The sequence below is a fragment of the Suricata suricatta genome, chromosome 8 (assembly GCF_006229205.1).
Source record: "Suricata suricatta isolate VVHF042 chromosome 8, meerkat_22Aug2017_6uvM2_HiC, whole genome shotgun sequence".
Taxonomy (NCBI): Eukaryota; Metazoa; Chordata; class Mammalia; order Carnivora; family Herpestidae; genus Suricata; species Suricata suricatta.
In genome coordinates, this window is record NC_043707.1 from 20395377 (window position 1) to 20417032 (window position 21656).

The following is a 21656-nucleotide window of genomic DNA, read 5'->3' on the forward strand; positions in this document are numbered from 1 at the left end:
CTGCACTTTAAATAAATGCCGACTCCCTGCCCCACCGCGTTATCAAGCCAGTGCACATCTTTGAGGTCCCCTTACCCACCACACTCCAGCCACCTCAGGGCCTTTGCATGTGCTGTGCCCTCTGTCCAGAATGCTCATTCCCTCAGCACTGTTTGGGTTGACTGCTTCCCAGCTCAGATGTCACTGACCACTCCACCACCAACACATGCATCACTTTCTATCCTTTCCTGTTTTCCTTTTCATTATTTGAAGCGGTGTTATCTGTCAGTTTACTTATGTGCCATCTGCTCCCCCCCCCACCCCCCCGCAATGAGAGCCCACTGCGGGCAGAGATTTGGTCTGGCGTGTTCAGCACTGTCTCTGAGAACAGCATCAGGCACCCGGGCACAGGAGACACTCAGTAAATATTTGTCAAACGAATGAATAAAGAAATAAACGACAGGGGCGCCTGAGTGGCTCAGTCGGTTAAGTGTCCAACTTCGGCTCAGGTCATGAGCTCACAGTTTGTGGGCTCAAGCCCCACGTTGGGCTCTGTGCTGACAGCTCAGAGCCTGGAGCCTGTGCGTCGGATTCTGTGTCTCCCTCTCTGCCCCTCCCTTGTTCATGCTCTGTCTTTCTTTCTCTCAAAAATAAATAAGAATTTTTTAATTAAAAAAAAATGACACAAGCCAAGAGGAAGAAGAAGTGGCCAGACCACCTCAGCTGCAAAGTTAAGGGAGGAAAGTAATCCGGGAAGGAGGGGTCACTGTGTGAATGCCACCCAAAGGTCAAGGGGAGTGAGGACGGAGATGAGAAAGTCCAGAGGCTTTGGAGATGCAGCCCTTCTTATGACAGGTGTGGAGAGGGAGACAGGTTCTTCAGAGGCCAACGCCAAGGGGAGTCTGCCTTTGGGGCTGGGATAGGAGCGGGTGGTGCATCCGGCATTGTAGACCCCACAGGCTTTCGTGATGGGAACCAGCAGGCCTGGGGAGGTTTGCCCAGAGGAGGGGGAAGGGGAGGGCAGCCAATCTGGGGGTTGTTCCTATGGCTTCATTCAGTGACTCCTTAATTCAATGTCCATGGAGAGGGGCAAGGTGGAATCCAGAGCAGGGCTCTGGGGCCAGACCGTGGGTTCAAATCCCACCTCCTCCACTTAGCAGCTGTGTGATCTGGGGCAAGTGATCTAAAAATGCCTTGCTGCGCCTCAGTTTTCTCATCTGTAAAACGGAATGCCAACAATGCCCACATGAAGGGCGATGGTGTGGACCCAACGGACTGCATGGAAACAGGGCCTCGTGGTGGCCCAGTGCCAGTGCTGCATGGGACCTGGAATGTCCCCACAACAGGCCGCTCTCGGGAACCACCCTGGGCCAGGCTGGGGAGTCTTGGGAATTTCTGGGGAAGGGACCAGGGAGGACAAGATGGACCAAGAGCAGGAGTTGGGACCGCGGGCATGGCTGGACCCCAGAGGCCAAGCGTGAAGGCCAGAACCGGGCAGAGGAGGCCACTTTATCTGGGGGGCAGTGGGAGCTGGGGGACGCCTCCAGCAGCGGAGTGGTCACAGTCAGGCGTCCCAAAGTTCACGCCGGCTGCCACTCGGAGAGAGCAGTGAGGAGCAAGCCCAGCCTCCAGGCTGACCTGCAGAGAGACCGCAGCGGGATCCCTGAAGGCAGTGGTGGATACTGTGGCCAAGGCAGCAGCAGGGGGCTCAGCCCCTGAGGACTCCAGGTCACATTCCGACATGTGTCCCCACAGGACAAGTCCCTAAGGTGGCCCAACTCGCAGCCAGCTCCATCAACCCTTATTCCTGCCACTGCGTCACACCGATGGTCACAGACAGAACCTGTTCACAGGGCAAGGTCGGGGGTTGGGGGGCTTCAGCCACTGAGACTCCCTCCCAGGAGCTGTGGAGGGACAGTGGCCTCAAAGCTGGGATTGGCCTGGGGTCCGGGACTAGCAGACAGACTGCAGCGTCTGCCCTCCTCCCCACACTCCCATGTTCGGCAGTCCTGACCGCAGGAGGACTGCGTGTGTGTGCACCTGGCTCAGCCTTCACGCCCCTGTTGGGGTCAGCAGCCACCAGTGCAATGCCTTGAACTTCCCCACGCCTCCTGACCTCATCTCCTACCCTCCCGCCCCTTGCTCCCTTCCTTCTAGTCGTATTGGCCTCCTTGCTGTTGTTAAATGCCCCAGGCACACTCCTGCCTCAGGACCTTTGCCGCTGCCATTCCCTCTGCTTAAAATGCTCTTCCCCTGGATCTTCCTCCCCTCTAAGTTTTGCTCAAATGTCATTTCTTAATGATGCCCTCCTTGATGCAGCCCATGTCAAATTGCCAATACCTCTCCCTAATATTCTCTAGTCCCCTTCCCTTTTAATATTTTTCCCTTAGCATTTATCATCATTCAGCAGCCAAAAGGACCTTTCTAGAATGTAAACTAAATCTCCTTCCCTTAAGCCCTCCAATGCTGCAGTGGTTTCCCATCACACTCAAGTTCCTTCCAGGAGCCTACCACCCCCCTGTCCAGCCTTTTCCAGCCACAAACATCCAAAACCCATCCCTACCTCAGGGCCTTTGCACATGCTTTCCCCACCTTTGCAAGAAACATGGATATAAGAAAGCTCTTATTTTTTTTTCTCCCCTAAGTAAAGGCACATTCCCAATAATAAATGGGAATTGACACTATACTTCCACATCAGGAAGGCGACAAGACCTGGTGGCAAGTGCAGCAATGTGAAGCAACCCATATCCAGGATAAAGGAAGAGACTGGAGCCAAGCTGCAGCTCCCAACAGGTGGGAGCATGAGCCCAGGGCCGCTAGATCTTTCAGCTTTTCAAAGGAGCCCAGAAATCCTGATTTTTATGTGAAGCCTCCACACTTTGAAACATCAGTGATGCATTCTAATGTTTTCAAACATGGGGGGCGCCTGGGTGGCTCTGTCAGTTGAGCATCCGACACTTGATTTCGGCTCAGGTCATGATCCCAGGGTCGTGGGATCGAGCCCCGCATTGGGCTCCACACTGAGCATGAAGCCTGCTTAGGATTCTCTCTCTCTCACTCTCTGCCTCTGCCCTTTCCTCACTCTCTCTAAAATAAATTTTAAAAATAATTTATTTAATTAAAATAAAACACCATGTGAGTCAAATAAACAGGGCAGAGCAGCGCCAGGCCCCAACCCTTCACCAACTCAGACACCCAGTCATAACTGAATTCACCCCACTTCATTTGTCAGAAGGTAAACATTGGTCCCACGAAGGGACCAGAACTGAAAAAGGTCACACCGCATCTACCACACCGCGGGCTCCCACTCGGGACGTCTTACCAACAGGCACCTAACCCCCACTGTGCTGGACCCACACATTGGAAAACTCTGTGCAAGTTCATGTCGGCATTTACGAGGCACAGACAGAATAAGGGAAAAAAATGTTTGCGGGCAGCGATCTTTTAGGGCGGATCCCCGAGGGTGCACGCAGGGCTCTTCTTGCACAAAGAATGGACATCTATCTGAGCAGGATATTCATCTTGCGGGGTGGGGTGGGGTGAGGGGATCATGCCTCAGTTTTGCCTGAGCCTCCCTTGCACTCAGAATCCCTATTTGATGATGCAGAGGCCTGACAACATCGATTCTCTCGACACTGCCCTCCCCCCACCACCTTGGCCAAAAGGATGCCTGTTTTACCACTCCGGCAGAAGACTCTAAAAATATCCAGACTCACCAACTTCAGGGGTTTATTCTCTCATCCGGGAGGCACCCACAAAGCTTTTGCCAATATAAATGGCATTTCCTTTGATATTTTTAAAGATCAGAGAATCCAGGAGACTATGCAAGCTGGGTGGGCCCTTGAGATCAGAGCTCCTACGTATCTCCTGTTTCAGGTTAAGGAGAGAGAAAAAAAATTGTTCTTAAGGAGGCCCAAGAGGTTAGGTTTTCCAGATAACTCACAGAAGAAGAAATGAACGTAGTTAAAATCATGTGGAAAAATAGATTCAGCCTCATTAGTAATAATATTGCGATGAAAACATCCTTGAGATGGTGCTTCAAACTGGGATGTGGAGCAAAGATTTTTCAAATTAGAGTTTCTGGTAGAAGGTGGGGAATCGGAGGTGGGTTTGCCCTATAGGAACATTTACTTCTCACTCAATAGTCCCGCCCCTCCCCCTGTTTCCCGGGCCCCCGTGTAGGTAGGAAGGACAGACAGGGTGACCGGCCACCCGGCTCTGAGCAGAAATATGTGTCACTTCGGAGGAAATACATAGAAGAAGCTGGTGGAGACCTCTCTGACCCTCACCCCCCGCCTGTGTGTCCATCAGCCTGGGTCCCTGAGAGACCAAGTTTGCTTCAGCGTCAGGCCCTCTGCACTTAGTTGGTCCTTCTGGAAGGTTCTTTCCTCTTATCATTCCATGGCTGCTGCTTTTTTTTCCGTTCAGGCTTCAAATGTCAACTCCAGACAGGACCCAGAAAGGCCCCAATCTATCCACCAACCCAACCTTCCTCTCCCCAGACCCCCCTCCATTCTGCCATCTTGTTTCTCTTCCTCGGCTTCCCCACTTTGAAATGACCGTATCCTTGGCTCAGCCTCCTTGTCTGTGAAATGGGGAGTCGGACAACAGTTCCTGAGGGACCTTCCCCCCCTTGACATGACTCCTGGGACCCTAATAGGTACAGCCACCCTGTCTCCACCACCCCTACCTCTCCTGTGCCCTGGGCTGTCCCAGCACCCTTTCTGGGACTAGAACCTACCTTTTCTCCCAGGGATCACTGCGTCCCCCTTTCTCAGCCCTTGCAGCGGTGGCGGGACAGACCCTCCCTTCCCTGGTGGGGCGGGGGCGGCGGTGCTGTGACCCAGGCCACCGTGATTGGTTCCGGGGTGCGCGTGGGCCTCCAACCGGGCCAATCGGAGCCAGTCCCGGGACTTAGCTCAAACACCTGGGAAGGAGGTGACCCCTTGTCAGTGGTGATTACTAAGCCGGGGAGGATGGATTCGAGAGCTGTCGGGGGCACCTCGTGGTGACTGCGTGGGGCACCTGAGAATCAGGCCGGCGCAGGACGGCCCCGCGGAGACGCAGAAGCTGCGGCTCGGGGAGCCCGGCTCGGGCTGCAGACCCCAACCGCTGAGTTAGCGGAGCCAGCAAATGCGCCTTTGGGCTCAGGCCTGCTGGATTGAGTTTTCTGTTTCTGCAGCCAAAACAGCCTTTCGCCTCCACTGTCCCTGGAATGCTGTCTGTCACAGTCCCCGGAATGTTTGCTCATGGTTAGTGTCTCCCCTGGGCAGGCCCTCAGGCCTCTCTGCCCCTCCACTGCCACCCACACCCTGCTCAAGTGACCAGAGGGGACAGAAGCCTGCAGCTCTGAGTCCTTAATTGGGGAGGTCTTCTGTCAGTGCTGGGAGCCTCGGACTCTGTGATCTGAGCAATTAACCTTTCTGCAGAGGCCAAGGCCAATTAGATCCCCGAGGCCATCTGCGACATCTGGGTAACAGACCAAGGGCCTCAGCCTGACTCCTGGGTTTCTACAGGACAGATGGGACACAATCAATCTCTCTTGTCCCCACCCCTGTTGCCTTGGTCCAGGCCTGTGTCCTTTTTTGTGCTCGGAACGGTCGCCTTCCCCCTCCCTTCTTCCCAACGGCCCCTCTGTTCTTCCCAAATCATCCCCCGCCCCCGACCTCTGCTACCTCATCAGCAGCCTGACCCTGCTGCAGCCCTTCAGCTCTCCCCACCCCAATACCCTGTGTGCTGAAATAGAGCATGGCCCCGATTCTTCACCCCTCCTTGCGTCCATGTCCTCTGCATGGACTTTGGGCTCAGCCGTGTGACCTGCTGTGGCCAGCGAGGTGTTAGCAATGAGACACAGGCACATCGCACAGCTGGGGGGTCCCCAAGGTCATGCCTGGGCTAGCCTGCGGGCAGACAAACGGGGCACCCACAGAGCATCCCAGCCGAGGCCAGCCTCGGTCAGCAACTCCCAGCCTGTGCCTAGACACCGGAGCCACCCAGCCGGGATCAGCGGGACACGTCGCTGCCCTCCCCAAGGGCACAGGCACGCGGGCTGTCCACGCTTGCTCTCAGACACACACTGCACAGGTGCACACACCCTGTCAACCCGCTTTACCCAGTGGAAGCCTGCCTGCATCTCCCCAAACACTCCAGTTCCCTACCGGAGGCCCAGGCAGGCACTGAGGCCCTGACACTCTCTTCACACACAACCGCTTTCCCACCTTAGTCCCCACCACCCCCTCTTCCTGTCTAGCCCTGTCTTCTCTTGCTCCCTCCCCCATTCTCTTCACGTCAGGCATACTGGTCTCTTTGCTGTTTGGCTAGTCTTTGAACATCCTGGGCATTCTCCTGCCTCAGGGCCTTTGCACCTGCTGGTCCTGCTGTTTAGACCATTCTCCCCCAGACGCCCTCACAGCTTGTTCCTCCACTCCCTTCAGATCTTTGCTCAAGTGTCACCTTCTCAGTGAGGCCTGCTCTGGCCACTCTGTGTGATAGGCAGACACCCACCCACACCCCCATCCCCCTACACTTTTCTCCATACTTCCCACCACTTCCTAAATAATGCTCTATCGTTTTTTTTGGATGCTTGTTTTGCTCTGCAAGAGTGTAAGCTCCATGAAAACAGTGATCTCTGTTCCTTTTATGTACCACTGTCCCCTAGCATCTTGACCCCTGTCCAGAGCATGGGATATCCGATATCTGCCAAATCAACAAATGATTAGCTTGTCAGCTTTGAATTCAAGCGATAAGACCACTGACTACCTGCTGTGGGGCAGGGGGGGAGGTCAGGCTGGGGCTTGGTCATTTCCCACAAATCCTACAAGGGTCTGCCTGCCACCATCCCGCCTCTGAAGTCCCCAGCTTGCCATGGCCCAGGCCCACTCAGGGTAAGACCACTGGCATTAAGCCTAAAGGTCTGGTTGTCACATCTTCTGACTCCTCAAAGCTCTGGGGTGTAAGGTAATATATCCAGTAACAATATGAAGATGAAAAATTATCAGGGTATGAAGGTAGCAAGTGTTGGTGAGAATATGGAACAGTGGGAACTCTCATCCCACGTGGAATACGGGTCGATACAATCACCCTGGAGAACGTGCTTTACCTAGTATAGTTGACGATGATCAGATCCTGTGACCCAACAATCCCAATATCACTTGTGCACATTAAAGACACACTCGCACCGCAACACAGGCTCAGGAATGTTCACAACAAAGTCTGAAATGGAAAAGAAAAAACCTGGAAACAACCAAAGGCTTATAAATAGGACAACAGATCAATAAATTATGGTAGATTCACACCATGGAATATTATGCAGAAATGCAAAGAAATGCATCATGTCTCCGCATATCAACATGGGCAAATCGTGAGGACAAAACATAAACAGTTATGGAATCATACACAGACCATGACCCAAGTGATCTGAAGTTCAAAGAGAAGCAGACCAGTTACACAATATATCGAGAGATACAAATGTGTGGTACAAAGATGAGCAATGTGAGGGAATGTTAAATACACAAGTCAGGAAAGCAGTTCCTTTCGAGGAAGGGTCTGGGGTCTGGGGTTCAAAGCTAATAGCAGTGCTGCTTAAATTGGTGATCTGTACCTGGATGTTCACTGCATTTTTATTATTGGTACTTTGAACTTATTTTTGTAAATATTCTTTTTCATGTGTTCAAATATTGGAATGAACCTATTGTGGTATTTAATAAAGTCATTTTTAAAGGAAAACAGTAATAAAGGTTGGGTAGAGTGGAGATCAACAAACCATGGCCCTTTGGCCAAATCTGGCCCACCTCTTATTTTTGTAAATAAAGTTTTATTGAAACACAGACACATCCATTTGTTTATTATTATCTGTGGCTGCTTTCATGCTACAGTGGCAGAGGTGAGTAATTGCAACAGAGACCACGTGGCCTACAAAGTCAATATACACTATCAGATATTTGCTCTCTGGCCCTCTTTTTTAAAATTTTGCAAACCCTAGGTTAGAGCGAGGAGCCAAATGCACAGACTGAACCTAGTTAGTTAAAAGAAACTTTTTTAGTGATTTTTAAAAACTTAAAGTCACACTGATTATTGCAAAGAATTTTAAAAATATAGAGGCGCCTGGGTGGCCCAGTCGGTTAAGAGTCCAACTCTTGATTTAGGCTCCAATCACAGTCTCATGGTTTGTGAAATTTAGGCTCACATCTCTCTCTGCCCTGACAGTGTGGAGCCTGCTTGGGATTCTCTCTCTCTTTCTCTCTCTCCCTCTGCCCTTACCCTAGTCTTACTCTCCCTCTCTCAAAATAATAAATAAATATATATTTAAACATATATATATAAACGTGAAAAAAATAACAGCTTTCCATATAAAGTCATCACCTGGCAATAACCACTGATAAGATTTAGGGTTATTTCTCTCCAGCTTTTCTTTTCATGCGTCCGTACCTTTGCCCCCTCCATAATCAGAAGCACACTGATTATGCGATTTTGTACCCTGCTGCATTCACTTGACATCGTCTCCGGAACATTTTCCTGCGTGGCTTAATTACATTCAACTTTTGCTATTATAAGTAATGATGTGATTAGGATCCTTGTACACACGTTTTTGTTGACAATATGAAATATTATGTAGTCATCCAAAATGAGTTCTTCAAGGAATCGTAATGATACAGAGACTGTCCCAGCTGCATTATTCACACAAGCAAAGAGACTGGAAACAATATGAATGGCCTAGAAGTAGGAGAAGTGTTAGGGGAACTCGGTGCATTCATGGATGCAATCTTCTGTTGCCCTTAAGTGTGATGTTCATGAAGAAGGTGAAATGACTATCTTTCTGAGCCTCCGTTTCCTTATCAGATGTTCTTAAAGCATCTAATACAAATGAGCCTGACTATAGGTTGCACCTCTGTGTTAGAGCTCTTATTATTTTAAATAATAATCTATGGGGGCGCCTGGGTGGCTCAGTCGGGTAAGCGTCTGACTTCAGCTCCAATCACCACCTCGCAGTTTGTGAGTTCCAGCCCCACCTCGGGCTCTGTGCTGACAACTCGGAACCTGCAGCCTGCTTCTGACTCTGTGTCCCCCGCTTTCTGCCCCTCTGCTCCTCACTCATTGTCTCTGTCACTCTCTCAAAATTACATAAACACTTAAAAAAAAGTTAAAGTAATAATATAAAATGGGGGTGGGGATGGGGAAGGATACACCAGGCTGATTGGTCGGTCCTGCGTCCTACCAGCCGCTCAGTATTTTGAAGATCGCCCCTGGCTACACCCACACCTAAGGAAAAACAAGTATCTGGAAGGAGCCCAGCAAAGTGGCAGGCGGCAGTCTTCCAGCTCAACTTTGCAGCCCTGTGATTGCTGCTCCCATATCATTTGGGTGATAATCAAAGGGCTGCAATCTCAAATGGGTTTTGAGGTGAATGTACCTGCAACCAAGCAAGGAGCAAACGGCTCCTGATTGCAGACATAACGAAGCCGCTACAACACAGGTATTGATTGGAGCTAAAACAAGGTCAACCTTGAGTGATGGGGCTACCACGGGTGGGGACAGAGAACCATCTCTACCCCAGAGGAGGTGTGTGTGCATGCACACACATGCACGCGCATGCATGCACACACACAACTGGTTTCAAAAATAAGAAGTGAGGGGAGGAGGGCAGGGCGGGGTCTGCACACATAGCATGCTGCCAGGGAAGTCTGGTGATTTAGGGGGCGTTTGCCAGCCTTCTATTTCAGATATGAAAGAAATATTTGAAGGCAGAGAAATCCATGAACAGCAGAAGGCCTTGTGGGGCCATAAAGACTGGGTATCCAGGACAGGGTAGTGAGCAAACAAATGACAGTGGAGAGTCAACCTGGCTTCCTGGGCTCATGGACCCAAGCAGTCCTCATTTATCCCACAAACATGATTGAGCGCCGGCCGGGCAATGTTGGAGGTACTGGGGACAGAGCTGTGAACGAAACGATGAGTCTGCTCCCTCGGGGAGACTGAAGATTAACAAGCTAAGAAGTCAATGAGACCTTTTCGGAGAGCAGCAGGCATAGCAGAGTGGCTGAGGGAACGGAATGGACAAAGGCACAGAGGAGGGCTGGAAGGAGACTTTGTTGAAAGTGATTTAAAAGTCCAATTAACCTAGAGCACAGAATGCTCTCATCTGAGGCCAGAGAGAGTGGAGCCAGACTGCGGGAAATCTGGGGTGCCAGGTGAGAATTTGAACATTCCTCCCGAGGCAGTGGAGAACTATTCAAGTTTGAAGTAATGAGTATAAAACCATCTGTTTGTTGCATATTGAATATAAAATGTATATCAGTCATCTCTTAGGTGTAAGGGACAGATAATACCACCCAAATAGGCTTAACAGAAGAATAATGTTATCAGCCAAAAGGTGTAAAGGCAGGTCCAGCTTCAGGTCCAGCCGGACTCAGGGCTTGGTTCTCCATCTTTTGGTTCCACCTTCCACTCTGTGACTCAGGTCTCAGGCTCCATGCAATGGCAAGAAAGCTTCTGGCAGCCCCAGGCTGATGTCATGCCGGCAGGTTGGTTCTTGGTGGCGGGGACGGCAGGGGGTGAGGGAGGGAAGCCCTTGATTTGTAGCAAATGCACCTACTGTGGCTGATGTTGAGCTCCCGGCGTGACATCACTGAATGTCAAGTAGAGAGGACCAGACAGAGTCAGCACTCAAGGCCACAGGAAGCAGCCAGGCTCTAGTCCCATCACCTTCAAATCCACAGGGCACAATCTCCCTCCAGGAGCTACAGCAAACATTTCATTATATCTCCTAACCTGTGTATAGTCCTAGATCCATCTCTCGACCCGCTGCCATGGCTAGAGAACTATGGTGGTAAAAGCCTGGGTCTCCCGCTCTGTCCCCAGCCCCAAAGCACATGGCTTGAGCACAGGAAAGGATTGGCGCCCAAGAAAAAACCTGGGTGTGGTTACCGGGAGAAGGGAAGCTGAGTGGGAGGCAAACACAACAGATTGTTAGGATCAATGAGAAAATGGCCATAAAATCTCTTTGTAAAGTGGGAAGCTCAGCATAAGCTCCCTAACTTGCCAGACACTTGTATTCCTGGCTGGTGCTCCAAGCTGAAACATCTGACACAAAGTCCCATAAAATGCTAAGGGAGACACCTCCAGGAGCGTGCAGTCTGGAGATGAATGAATCACTGCTTCCTTTTCTTTACCTGTGGCAGACATTGCTAATCAATCACGGCACTCTCCTACAGATCCTGGGTGATACACACAATCCTTCTCCTCACAGCTATGCAGGCAGGCACGGCCCAGTGAACAGAAAAGGGATGAAAGATGAAATCTCCTTGTTATCCTTGAACTAGTCCAGTTCCATCATGAACTAGCATGGAAACAGGCCCAGAAAGGGGGGTGGCTGGCCCCTTTCACAGAGCAAGTAATCAGCAGAGCTTGAGGATGCCCTGAGTCTTCCAACTCTTAATGAAACCTGGCAATATCCAATATGCCTCAAATGGAGGAAGGTGTCAGAAGCAAAGAAAGTTTGAGGGCGTGAGGATACCCAAAGTAATGGCTTCTCACTGCTGTTAGAATCAACTGCAGATTCCCTACTCTGGTCTTCAGGGATTTCCATAGTCTGGCCTCTGCCTTCTTCTCCTACTTCATCTCATACCACTCTCCCTTCACCCTCCCACCCCTAGCCATCCTGGTTTTCTGTTCCTCAAACCATGCCAAACTCAGTCCTGCCTCAGGACCTTTGCAAGATCTCCCCCACTCCCACAGAGACATTCGCTGGCAGCTCCAAGCTAATGACCCTCCAGCTTAGCCTGCAAGCCCAGTGGGAGAGCCCCACCTTCTCAATAAGTACAGCAAAACCCCAAAGTCTCATTAGCCTACTGGAATCTAGTGTCCATCATGGTAGACAAAAAGAGGGAAAACTCTGGCCAGGCCAGGACCCCATGCCCATTAGAGTCAGCCTCTTCCTGACCACCATCTTGAGACTGATGGAGAGGTGGGTTCCCATGAGGAAATTACAGCAGGGTGGCAAAGGAAGGGGGAACAGGCTCCACATTCCACCCTAGTCAATAATGTGTAGTTCATATCATTTGGTTTTCACCTTGAAGGAGGCAAACAAGAGACAGGATGTTTAGATGCTTATTTATTTCTAGGACCAAGAACAAAGGGTACAGAGGTGAGTAGATTTATCCCATCTCTCTTGATAAAGGTCCCTCCTGCCTCACGCCAAGTGGTATTTCAGAGGGAGCTGAATTGGGGAAATACTGAGGAATCTTGGTTGGGGGGAAGAAATCTCCTACCACATGGTTATAATATCCTCCTCCTTGAGGCCCTTCAAGAAGACAAGGAAAAAAATCTCTCTTTGTCTTATTTAAAGCTACTGCTCAGCCCTAAATAGCCAACACTCATATCCAGGCTCCTGTAACATTCAGGCTTGGTGGTGTCATGATCAATTAGCAATGTCTGCCTGGAGAGGAGTAGCAAGGGAAGGTGTGGTATGCATGCTGTGTATTTGCTGACCCAAGTCTGTGGACTTTCTTGGACTCTTAGCATGGCTGCCTAAGGCCAAAAAGATCCCCGCCTGGACCTGAGCTGTCAGCACACTAGGTCAGCTTAATTAAAGTGAGCAGAATTACTAAGCCATTATTTAACAAATGAAAGAGGCTCCGGGAGTTGTTGGAAGCAGGCACCACCTTCGGGGGAACTGCTGTGCTTTCTGTCCTCCATCCTGGCAACGTGGCCCTCTCTCTTTTATCATCTCTCCTGCTCTAAGTGTTTTCCAATTTGCTATCTGATCTTGCAAAATGGGAATGAGACATGTTTTGCTCAGGCGAACGCAGAGCAGCCCAAGGAGCGTGGGCTGGCCACTGGGTACAGCCACCATGCAGGGAAGCTGCTGTTCATCACCGCACGCTGCTGTCCCCCTCCCAGCAGCCTGCAGGAGCCCTGTGATGGGCTGAAAGGCCCTAGGGGAACCTGTAATTAAATCCCAGAAGATTGCCAATGCTCCTGCTGGTGAGGGGAGGAAAGAGCAAAGCACAGCAGGCGTGTCCAGACAGGGCTGAGTAGAGACAACCAGCCAGGGACAGAGGCAGCTTGGGCTGCTCTGGCTAAGAGCAGACAATGTGGGGAGCTGAGGATATGTTCAGTCACAGGGAATGAAGAGCCAGATGGAAACAGGTGATTTCTGGCCAGGGCTAGGCTTAGAAGGACCGAGAAGGACTTTTACATTCTGTCAGATGGAAAGAAATCAGCCTGGATCCCTATCCATTCCAAAATTCTATGGCCCATCAATCCACCTGGTAAACAAACATTTTCTGTGACTACAGTCACTCTTCAAAGCCTAAATCCAATTGTATCACTCCTTGGCTCTCAACTCAGGCCTGATATCTGGTAAATATGCAGCAGTACAGCCATTCTGATGGTTCACATATTGACATACTTTCATATCAGTACATACTGGGAAATAGTTACTATCCCGAGCACCGATTCTCCCCACCCAGGTGGCCCCCACACATATGCACATTGCTCCTGCCCATTTCTCCAAGACCTTGGGTTTCTCTTTCAAGATTTGCTCCAGCACCATGGCCAGCACCCGTTCTTACTGTTGGTACCTGTTGTTAAAAGATTTTGAATATCACTTAGCACTATTTAAAGTCCACAGCCTTTCATCTGACATATTGTTTTTAACTCTTGCCCATACTAACTTTTCCAGACTCATCTCCTACAAGACAACCACCATGAACCCCAATTACATGAATTCCCCACCACTCCCCCAAGACAAACAAGGCACATTCTCACTGCCTGGATCTCCTTTCCCCACATCTTTCCTCCAAAACACCTACTCATCCTTCAAAGGCTTTCTCAGTTGTGCCCCAGTTCATAGAGATGGACTTCCTGTCCAGTTGGGGTGCTGGCTTGATAGCCGGGACACCTCCCTCTGTATAACCAGATCTCTGTCTTGGTTTCTTTTCCAAATTCTTCTTTTGGTGGTGTGTCTTAGACTGTAGTGCCCTCCTGAGATGAAGATTCTGACTTGATTGTACATGTCGCCCACCCTTTTTGGCAGCAGCAAGAGAAAGGGAGGGAGACCAAGGCATCGAGATGTCACAATTTCTGACAAGTAAACCCAACGCCCCAAAGACCACCAGGAGAGCACCTGCCACCCTTCCCCCAGTTCACTGTGTCCTCGATGCAGCGGTGCTGATGAGCAGAACACAATACACAAATCCATCAACATTTCATTTATTTACCCTTGCTGTGACCATGCCCGTACGCATCTCCTTTATCCATCACCCATCTCTCCTGCCCTGAAAATGACTTATTTCTCTCTCCTCTACACTAGTCTAGTTCTTCCATCTCTCTAGTGGACACAAGAGTGTCAAAAATGCACTTTCTCCCTCTTTATCATGCCTGTGTCTCCAAGTATCCTACTGCACAAGATATTTGTCTGATTCCATTGATTCAATATATTCTATTTGTCAAAAAAATAACCACAAAATATTTTCCAATATGCATGGCCATATAATTATGCATTTTCCTTCACATACCTATAACCAAATATATCTTATATATTTATTACTTAACCTAATTAGTTTCCCCACTTGATTACAATAGATTGGCCCCTGTCGATATTACTAGTCATCTCTAAGGGAAGACAGGATTCACTGATGCAGATTCTGACCTGGATTCCCAGTGCTTTTGATTCCCTCCCCATCTCCTTTCCCTTTGTTCACTCCACATTCTGCTTTCTCTCATGACCCAAGCCTTCAGCCCTGCCTGATGGACAGCTCCCCAGCACCATTTACCCTGGGGGTGTGAATCCAAGGATGGGTAGTACTCAATCCTACCTGCCAGCCATTTCCCCAATCACAGTCAGATGATAGAGGTATCCTGTGCTAATGTTCATGAACCTCCTCATCCTCCACAACTGCTTTAACATGTCATCATTTAAGCATATCATTTGCATGTTACAAATTTGACCAACTGAACCAGTATTTACTGGCTGGTTAAAGCCTGCTGCTGGGATATGGGCTGGACATGATCCTACAGCTTTGGTCTGCTGCCCCTGGCCAGGATCCAGCCTGTGTGTGGCACTCAGAACACCACAGCCATCTGGGCAGCACTTGCTGAACTACTGCTTCTGTCCCTGCACCCCCACGAGACTCCATAACCCCTCCCAAGGCGAGGACCACCGCCTGCTCCCATATCCCTGACACGCTCTGTCAATCCCATGCTCTGTGATAAAGGGAGAGACCTCGCCAGAAATCCACAGTTCACGGCTTGCCTTTCAAAAAGATCAAAACCAGATAGTATTATGGGATCCAGTTTTTATGGACACTCAGAGGTAGCATACCATGGTGATTAAGAACACAAACTCTAGAGCCCAGCTGTCTGTGTTTCAGTCTTGTCTCCCCACATACTAGATCTGTGCCTTTGCACAAGTGACCCAACCCCTTTGGGCCTCAGTCTCCTCAAAGTAAAATGGGAATAATAATAGTATCTTCGTCAGGGGGTTTGTGAGGATCAACGCAATTTAATATGTATGAGGTACTTAATATTTAATGCTTATAAATGTAATATTCATATTTACAAAGCACTTAAATCAGTAAGAGCAAAATTACATATATACAAATATATAAATATAAATGCATATATAAACATATATAATGTATACACAACTGTACAAATATATGTCATTGTGTATACTATTATATATTCAGTATATACTATACATACTTATTGAGCTATATAGTAAAGTACATATCTTTCTAGCATACTGTATACTATGTAGTAAAATTACATATCTTTCTAGTATACTCTATACTATGTACAGTAAATTCAATATAATGTATGTATGCATATGTATGTGTGGGTATGTACACAGCACTAAAAATTGCAAGAAGGGAAAGAAATAATAAACAAGTTTACTACCCTAACACAGTCATCATCATTTAAAAAAATTATTTTCTTCTGATCTTTTTTCATTTGCATACATTTCTATACCATGCTGGACCAACGGTTTTGAGTCTTGAGTGATTTGCATAAATAATGTCATAATGTCTCATGTGACGACACAACTAAGCTATGTAATATCCTCATGAGCAGACAGACCTGAACCAACTTAGCTATTGTCCTTGTATCTTCCTGGGTGCTTTAGGCTGCAAGGAACGAGACACCCTGATCCAACTATCTTGAACGATAAGAGATTTTCTTATGACATAAAGGAAACCTTGGAAGGAAAGCACCGCTAGGGTTGGTTAATTGAGCAGCTCAACAACATCATCACAAAGTCCTTCCCATCTGTGTGCTCTCTCGTCCTGCCAATGACAGATGATGAGTTGTCCTAATTTTGACCCTTAGAGTCATAATATGCTGTCAGCAATCCAAACTGAAGTGGAAGAAACTCTTATATCTCTTCTAAGACTGAAAAAGTTTTCCACAGTCTCCCCGCAAAACTGGGTCACACACCTCCTTCTAAGCCAATCACTGTCAAGGGGACAAGATAACCTTGTTGACTTAGACCTTGTTGAGTGATCAAGATTCACTCCTGGGCTGAGGACATGGGCTACATTACCAAAAAAAATGGATACACATGGATAGCTGAGCAAAAACAAATTCCTTTTGGAAGGAGTTGGGCAGGGTGCACAGACATTGGGGAAACAGCTAACAGTATTTTTCTTGTTCCTTGTCTGGACATTCCACTTAATTCCAGCTTGGAGGAGCAATTAGGTCTGAGTAAAGAGACTGAAATTCGTAAAGGAGATGGCATCTGATCTGGGGATTGAAGGACGTGTAAATGTCAAAGTGGGAGCATTTCAGGCTGCAGTTCCAGCGTGAGGACAGTCAGGGAGCAGCAGCTGAGGGGCGTTTTTCTGGAAGCATGAGTGTCCCCTGGGAAGCTGGGGTGCTGGGTGGTGGAAATGGGGGGAAGGTGGAATGTAAGGCTAGGTGGAGGCAGAATTGGGGGAAATGTTTAAATGCTGACTCAAGGAGGCTGGCCTCAGAAGTTTGGAGCCAGGGGAAGCCATTAAAACTTTCAGAGAAAAGACACACGAAAAAGCTAAGATTTGGGGAAGATTGGGTGTGGATGCAGGGGAGACGTGAGCAAAAAGAGACCAATTAATAGCAAGCCACCTTTGCCCAAGGGGATACCAAAGGCTCACCCATGACTGCTTTCATGGGAAGGAGGTGAGAAAATCCACCCGTCCAGGAGGCAGAATCCATAGAACCAGTGGTGCATTTTTCTTAGGGCCAAGGGACAGGGGTGAGAAGATGAATGATGGCATCATTAGCCAAGACAGCAAAGAAGCAAAGACAAAGGATGAACCAAGAACATGGTCCCACCTGCGGCATGCATGAGTCCTTGAATGGTGACCACAGAGGACAGCCCAGAAGGTCCAAGTCATAATGTATTTATGCCAATGTCAGAGGGCAAGAGACAAATTTGCCGAACCTTCACAGATATGAAACAGAGAAAAGGAAAGACAAAGCCTTACTAGTGCTACTGACCCTGACCCATCTTCTCCTAGAAGATGCACCAGACGTTAGATTGTAAGCTATCACTGAAATGCTCCAAACCCCTGGACTGCAAGCAGTCTGTACTCAGTCTTAAAAAATGCAGAGGGAGTTACCCATTTATTTATCCCTTCATGTATGCATTCACTAACACATTTATTAAGTACCGCTGTGTGCCAGGCACTGGGCTAGAAAGTGGTTCTGCAGTGCTCCCGGTTAGCCCAGCGGGGGGGGGGGGTGCATACAAGTGTCATACAGTTGATAAAATGCTTTGACAAGGAATCCCAGCAGGGAAAGAATGAGCTGGAAGACATGACATCTGGGGCAGGGACTGAAGAGTAAGAAGGAGCTGCCTAAGAAGAAGTAGCCTGAAAGGCTGACATCCATCAGATGCCTGCAAGGATGTAGGCAGTTCACTTAATCTCCCCTTTAATGATCACAACGACCCTGCGAGGTGGGCATTACCACGACCCTGGCTTTTCCAATAAGGAAACTGAGGCTCAGAAGAGTGAAGAGAACATGGTCAGAGACTGAGGCCAAACCCAAGTACCTGACCTCTACATTGAGCTACTCCCTCATCCAAGCCTCCATCTTTGCTCACCCAGGTGACTGCCATAGCCTCCCCCAGGGTCCCCCATGCCCAAATGGGTCCCCTTCCAATCCACCATCCACACAACAACTACAGGGGTCTTTTGAAAGTGCAAACCTGACCTTGTCATCTCCTACCAGAATCCTTCCATGGCTCTCCTTACTGCTCAGATGGAGGAAAGATTTCTAAGTCTTGTGCAGTATGGCCCCTCCTGTATCTCCACACTCATCCCCTCTGTGCTCCAGCCACACTTGCTTTTTCTCAGACCCCCTCCTAACTGCCGCCCTCCTTCAAACCACAGGGCCTTTGCACATGCTGTTCCTGAACTAGAACTCTCTATTTTCACTGTCACCCCCCACCAAGCCCTATCTCAGTAGGCTCAAACCCATCCCTCAGTTCTCACCTCCCCCAGGACACCCTCCCTGACCTCAGTTTAGGCAAGTTTCCTATTGGGCCAGTGATTCTCAGCCCTGGCCACACACAGCAATCACCTAGGGAGGGTTGAAGAACACTGATGCTCCAACCCCGGCTCATGTCTAGCAGATCGGAATCCCTAGGTGGCAGGGTGGGGCACCCATATCTCCCAGATCTCCCCCAGAGGACCCCAGTATGCAGCCACATTGGAGAATCTGTGCTTTATCACAGTTTCCTCGATGCATACATCATTCCTAGCTTACTTGATTCAGGTTTGTCTCGCCCACTAGACTACAAGCTCATAAGGGCAGAAAGTCTCCCCAAGGACCTCGGGCAGGTCCCCGTGAGTACTTATTTGGCAGGTGAGGACAATTGTCACAGCCAGCATGTGCCAGACCCACAGACTTCACTATGCTGCGTTGTTTCACCCACAAAACCCCATCAGGTAGGAATTCCTACTAGCCGCATTTGACAGACAGGGAAACTGAGGCTCAAGAGCTCAGGACCAATGTCACAAAGAGAAGCGAGTCCCAGACTGCGGATTGCAGCCCCCAGTGCATGTGACTCTAGAACTTTCTCCTACCCAACGCTGCCCCTGTTTTCAAGATAAGGGAGAAAATAACACCTGTGAAGACGCTTTCCTTGAAGAGACTCTCATTACGTGTCCCTTAGTTCTTCCCCGTCTCTTCGCCCCCAGGGCCCCATTCTAAGGAAAACAAAATCCTGTGAGTGGAGAGAAAACTAAACAAAGACCAGGGCTCGGTGTGGCTCGGGCCCACCTCACCCCAAGGAGAGGCATCTAATTGGATTCTGTTCAGCTGCCACAGGGCTGGCGACCAAGATTCAGCGGTGGGTTCGGCCGGGGGTCCTTGGAGCGGTGCACGGCCTGGGTGGTAGGAGTCTGACCTCAGGGGCTTTGATGCCCATTAGAAGCCACCGTCTGCTGGGGCCATCCTGGTCCCCATCCCAGGAGACCCGGGGGCCAGTTCAAACCTCAGTTTAATATAAGCCAGAGACTGCCAAAGGGGCTTGCGGTCAAGTTAGGGATTCCTGCCTCTCTTAGTCTTTCCTTATAAGAGAATGATAATACATGGAGTGAGCTAAGGGGACCCAGAATCTTTGGTCTCAGCCCTGACTGCAGGGGGAGTGGAATATGTGACTCTTGATCTCAGGGTTGTGAGTTCAAGCCCCCCATTGGGCATGAAACCTGCTTTAAAATAATGGGATGGAATGGGTAGAGTAGAGTAGAGTAGAGTAGAGTAGAGTAGAATAGAATAGCTGGGGGAGGGGTCTTACTTCAGACCTATTGCACCTGAATCTGTCAAGGGAGGGCCCACCTGTATTTCAAGAGCCACTGCATAGTGGGTAAATGGCTCCTTGCTGGTGACGGAAGGTGGAAGTCACGGTGTGGGGGGTGGAAAGACACAGACCATCCTCCCTTCTGGTAACAGGGTAACAGCCGCCCGGTTTTCCTCACAGATCCACCCTTCTCCCCTCCTCCCCCTCAGTCTTGTGGTTTCAAAGATCTCACCCCCAGTGCCGATGGTCACATGAGCCAAGCCTGGCCAATCAGAGTTTTGCATTTTCCTAATGACTGTAATTGATTCGGAAAAAGCAAGTGAGCATCCCAGTGAGAAGCAGCCTTGGACTTTCGTGGGTGCTGCTGAGGGGCAAACGCTCTCTTCCTTCTGGGATTGCTGTGTATAAATGCTCCCGCAGCCGTACTTTGCCACCTTCTGGAAAGAATCAGCTCAAGAATGAAGCCACAACAGAGAAGAGTCAACACTTGAAAAGACATCGATGTCGTTTGAATCCTGGATCCACGGGGTCTTTCAGGGACTTGGACCATCCGTTCTCTTTTTCCTTCCAGCCTGTCTGAGTGATGGTTCTGTCGCCTGTGGTTTTTAAGTCTTGACTGTGGCGGTGGTGATGGGTGCATCTGCTCCGTGAGGAGCTTGGTGCAGGTGGCCCAGGTGAATGAAGAGTGGGCGGGCAGGGTCCCAACTTGCTTCTCTCTTCCAGCACCCTCTCCTTTCCTGTTCTGATGGGTGTCCTACAGCCCAGATTACACCCGAGAAAAGACCCTCCCCTGGAAAGCAGTAGCTAAGCCCTTGCATAGCTGGCATTGTATGTGTGCAGCATTTACAGGGCGCCTCACGCTGTCTGTGTCAGAGACCGGGGTCTGAGCCCAGCTGCACCTCTTACCCAGGACCAGGACTTGCACGCCTGACACCGGGGGTCTCTTAAACTTTGCACACTCAATCCCTCATGTTGGTCCCAGCCTGCTCCTGTGGCTTTGGGCTGCTCCCATGCCCCTCTGGGCCTCCACACCCCATGTATAAGCCCTGATGTTTTCCACACTGGCTGCCCACTGTCGGGGCTGCTCTAATTGCTTTTCTGGAATGTCTCACTGGCCCCACATGGTTGGCCCCCTTACCTCCTTTGGGTCTTTTATTGTTGTTATTTGTTTATTTTGAGAGAGAGGGAGAAGAAGGGAGAGGGAGGTGCAGAGAAAGGGGCGACAGAGAATCCCAAGCCGGCTCCGCAATGCAGAGCCCGGCTAGGGGCTGGATCTCACAACCTGTGAGCTAATGGCCTGAGCCGAAATTAAGGGTCGGAGGCTTAACACACTGAGCCACCCAGGCGCCCCTCCTTTTCATCTTTATTCAAATACCTCCTACGAGAGGAGACCTTCCGCCACTGCCCTATTTGCCAGCGCAGCCCCCTCCCCGTTTTCCTCATTAGCACCGAGAGCGCCACCTAACGGTCTCTGCATGCTGCGTATTCATGTCTCTTCTCGCTCCCCCTCCCCCACCCTTACAGACTTGGGGCCTGGACATGTGACTTGCTTTGCCCACTGGAATGTGGGCAGACAATGCCGTGTATAAAATCACAGATTTTATCTTAAAATCACAAGAACCTTCCCCAGGGAAGATGTAGACTCCAGAAAGCCAGGAGAGGCATGGGGCGGGACCCAACCCACAGTCTGGAACCAAGCCCCATGAGCCCATGGCCTGCAGCAGCCTCGCTCAGTGCACAGACCCAGAAGCAAGATGGGTAGTCCTTGGGGCACCCGGGGGCTCAGTTGGTTGAGCCTCCAACTCTCGATTTCGGCTCAGGTCCTGATCTCACAGTTTATGGGATCGAGCCCCGCATCCGGCTCTGTGCTGACAGAGCAGAGCCTGCTTGG

The 21656-nt window shown here is 49.8% G+C and overlaps 1 protein-coding gene across 5 annotated transcripts in view; it reads right to left on the reverse strand.

Moving 5' to 3' along the window:
- GSG1L (GSG1 like) overlaps positions 1–21656 on the reverse strand; it is a 138837-nt gene that overhangs the window by 77795 nt on the left and 39386 nt on the right. The window contains exon 1 of one of the 5 annotated variants that reach the window (XM_029948255.1): positions 7079–7135. The exons of the other annotated variants lie outside the window; for them this stretch is intronic. The gene's annotated coding sequence lies outside the window, so the exon portion shown is untranslated. Of the gene's footprint in view, positions 1–7078; positions 7136–21656 lie in introns of those variants that run through there. 5 annotated transcript variants of the gene reach the window in all.